We start from the raw sequence: 4196 nt of genomic DNA, 5'->3' as shown, positions 1-4196 counted from the left end.
ATTAGGAGTGATTTAAAATGGATTGATCATATAAAGTTGATCGTCGGTAAAGCATATGCCAGACTGAGATTCATTGCAAGAATCCTAAGGAAATGCAATCCGAAAACAAAGGAAGTAGGTTACAGTACACTTGTTCACCCACTGCTTGATCCGTACCAGATAGGGTTGATAGAAGAAATAGAGAAGATCGAACGGAGAGCAGCGCGCTTCGTTACATGATCATTTAGTAATCGCGAAAACGTTACGGAGATGATAGATAAATTCCAGTGGAAGACTCTGCAAGAGAGACGCTCAGTAGCTCGGTACGGGCTTATTGAAGTTTCGAGAACATACGTTCACCGAAGAGTCAAGCAGTATATTGCTCCCTCCTTTATACGAGGTGCGGCTAGAAAAAAACCGGACTGATGCTGGAAAAAACATTTATTTACAATTATTTACAATTTCATGTTATCTCCTTCAATGTACTCTCCTCCTCGGTCTCTACACCGCTCCATACGAATTTTCCACTGTTCATAGCAATGCTGCAGATCATTTTCGGTAAGTCCATAGATTACTTCCGTCGCTTTTTCTTTTACTGCTTCAACAGTCTCAAATCTAGTTCCTTTCAAAGCTGGCTTGACTTTAGGGAAAAGAAAAAAGTCACAGGGGGCCAAATCAGGTGAGTAGGGTGGATGATCTAAGATGGGAATGTTGTGTTTTGCCAAAAACGTCTTCACTGACAACGCACTGTGAGCTGGGGCATTGTCTTGGTGAAGGATCCATGACTTTTTTCTCCACAAATCGTTCCGTTTTCTCCGTACTCGCTCACGTAGGGTACCCAGGACGCTAATGTAGTAATGCTGGTTCGCTGTTTGTCCCTCTGGTACCCAATCAATGTGCACAATCCCCTTGATGTCAAAAAACAAAAACAATCATCATTGCCTTGAATTTCGATTTTGACATTCGTGCTTTTTTTGTCGTGGAGAACCAGGAGTTTTCCAATGCATCGATTGGCGTTTAGTTTCGGGATCGTAAGTAAAAAACCACGATTCATCGCAAGTAATAACATTTTGTAAGAAGGTGGGATCACTTTCAATGTTTTCCAGGATGTCAGAACAAATCATTCTTCGGCGTTCCTTCTGTTCAATTGTGAGACACTTTTTGAACACACTTTGTTCATGTTGAAACTTTCATGAAGAATCTGCCTAACACTTTCCTTGTCAACTCCTGTTAACTCAGACACTGCTCTGATTGTTAAACGGCGATCTGGTCGAACAAGTTTACCGATTTTTTCAATGTTTGCATCAGTTTTTGCAGACAATGGTCTGCCAGTGCGAGTGTCATCACTGATGTCTTCGCGGCCATCTTTAAATCGTTTAAACCACTCAAACACTTGTGTTCGCGATAAACAATCATCGCCGTACACTTGTTGTAACATTACAAACGTTTCACTTGCAGATTTTCCTAGTTTGAAACAAAATTTGATGTTAACACGCTGTTCTTTCTGTACACTCAACATTTTCCGACGCACAGACAAAACGTCAACTACTTAAAACAGACGCCACGGGCAGACTGAGTGCAGGAGGCAGATGAAACTCGAGCAGTAGGCGGAGCGAGAGTCACGTGACAGGCCACGCGACTTTCAGCCTTATTGCATTCGTTTTATTGTTTCACCAGTACTAGTCCGTTTTTTTCTAGCCACACCTCGTATCTAGCGAAGAGACCATGAGGATGAAATCAGAGAGATTAGAGCCCACACAGAGGCATACCGACAATCTTTCTTTCCACGAACAATACGAGACTGTAATAGAAGGGAGAACCGATATACTCAAAGTAACCTCCGCCCCACACCGTCAGGCGGCTTGCGGAGTATGGATGTAGATGTAGATTTAGATGTAAATATTTGAGTATGCATGCCTGTGCCAGTCTCTTTGGCGCTAATGCAGCCTTTCACAGATCTGAGTGGCAACATGGAAGAAAATGTAATCTCGTGGGTTCCATTTATTTGAGGTTGTTTGGCGACAAGCCCTCACTCTGGGGACCGCGTGTCGCCTCGAGTTTACGCAGGGGAACTTGAGGGCTAATGCGATCGGGCTCACACGAGCGCTATTGCGAAGGCTCGCTATTTCCGGAACGAAGTTAATTGGTGCTCAAAAATTAGCGGATCGTTGCGGGCGTGGATCGCACGCAGAATAGAGGCGTCCCACGCCGAGTAACAGGTGCGCCGCGCCGTAACTGCAACTAGGGCTTGTTAATTAACGCCGAAGCAGCGGCGGCGGCGAGTTGCTACTTGGGGCCAAGTTGCGTCGCAGGCGGGCGCCTTCCGCCCAGCCAGCGGGCAGCTTACTATCTCACTCCACAGGCACCGGCCAGTCTCGCCTGATTACTGCCCCAAACGTACCGCTGTGTTCCTGACTATCCTAGCCTCACTGATCTGAATTACAACGTTCACATAGTGACGAAGGGGTACGACCGCCTGATCCTTAAGAAACAACTACCGACAATTATTGTAAATTTCATCTTTTGAATTTTATGCCACCAAGACTCTTTTTAAAGTACCATTTTAAAGTACCATTAAAACCGACAAGGGTGTGGTCCAATGTCAGACGTCGAAACCTATCCTGAATTTTTTTTTACAGAAGGATAACACCGAAAGAAAGCACTCCGTCTTCAGGCCACGAGTGGCCTACCGGGAGCATCCGACCGCCGTGTCACCCTCAGTGGAGGATGCGGATAGGAGGGGGGTGGGGTCAGCACACTGCTCTCCCGGTCGTTATGATGGTATTCTTGACCGAAGCCGTTACTATTCGGTCGAGTAGCGCCTCAATTGGCATCACGAGGCTGAGTGCACCCCGAAAAAATGCAACAGCGCATGGCGGCCTGGATGGTCACCCATCCAAGTGCCGACCACGCCCGACAGCGCTTAACTTCGGTGATCTCACGGGAACCGGTGCATCCACTGCGGCAAGGCCGTTGCCACCGAAAGAAAGACACTGTCAAAAATTATATACTAAGACAGAGCAACTATTTTTAAAATATGTTGAAAATTACCAAATATGTAGACCGTCAGGCAAAAAAAAAATGGCTCTGAGCACTATGGGACATAACAGTTACGGTCATCAGTCCCCTAGAACTTAGAACTACTTAAACCTAACTAACCTAAGGACATCACACAACACCCAATCATCACGAGGCAGAGAAAATCCCTGACTCCGCCGGGAATCGAACCCGGGAACCCGGGCGCGGGAAGCGAGAACGCTACCGCACGACCACGAGCACCGTCGGGCAGCTGGAGAATTGTACACCTCGACCGTAACTGTGGTGGACTGCGCATGCGCAACATTTCAAGCGCATAACCTTGTTTGACGGCGTATCGGTAAAGAGTTATCACGACTAGACGCGATTGTAATTTTTAATCCGAATTTAAGTTTTCATTGATAGTTTCTCTTAATAAATTGGCAACTCATTTAATTGCTTTTGCATTAGCAGAAGGGTTAACAATGGAGATAAAACTGAATTAGTATTCATTATGTTTGAAGCCTATTGTTAAGCAGTGTGTAAACCCGGTTTCCTTTCGTAAAATCTGATCATGAACTGTATAAATCGAAGAAAGACTTACACAAAATAATAAATATGTGCAAACTGAAACTCGCAAAGTTGTAAGAGAAAACTATCTGACCGGCCGGGGTGGCCGAGGGTTCTAGGCGCTATAGCCTGGAACCGCGCGACCGCTACGGTCGCCGGTTCGAATCCTGCCTCGGGCATGGATGTGTGTGATGTCCTTAGGTTAGTTAGGTTTAAGTAGTTCTAACTTCTAGGGGACTGATGACCTCAGCAGTTAAGTCCCATAGTGCTCAGAGCCATTTTGAAAACTATCTGAAAGATTTACAGGTTGGTCACAAAGCCTCTTTACACCCTATTAATAACCAACGCAAAGCCGTGAACTTTAAATAATAATATGTATAACAGTTCTTTAGAGGAGTTTTCTTGAGATATGAAGAATGTAGAGTTACTTGTGAGACGCAATGCACTGTTTGAGGTCAACGAGACAGCTCTGCGAATCGCAACTGAGATGAACATCGCTGACTTGAAGTCTTCCTTGACCTGGTCAAGCAGATTCAAGAAATCATACAGAACAGGAAGTCGTAAAGCAATGAATTTTGGTTCAAGTAAAAGTGTAGAAGAGATGTCATTAATTCGCACCTGATATCAAAGCG

At 45.2% G+C, this 4196-nt stretch overlaps 1 pseudogene; it reads right to left on the bottom strand.

Moving 5' to 3' along the window:
* Nucleotides 1-2839: 2839 nt before the first annotated feature.
* Nucleotides 2840-2957, bottom strand: LOC126211588 (5S ribosomal RNA; annotated as a pseudogene).
* Nucleotides 2958-4196: the final 1239 nt, after the last annotated feature.

The sequence above is a fragment of the Schistocerca nitens genome, chromosome 1 (assembly GCF_023898315.1).
Source record: "Schistocerca nitens isolate TAMUIC-IGC-003100 chromosome 1, iqSchNite1.1, whole genome shotgun sequence".
Lineage (NCBI taxonomy): Eukaryota > Metazoa > Arthropoda > Insecta > Orthoptera > Acrididae > Schistocerca > Schistocerca nitens.
The sequence above is the reverse complement of the archived record's forward strand: the minus strand, read 5'-3'. Positions and strand labels throughout refer to the sequence as shown.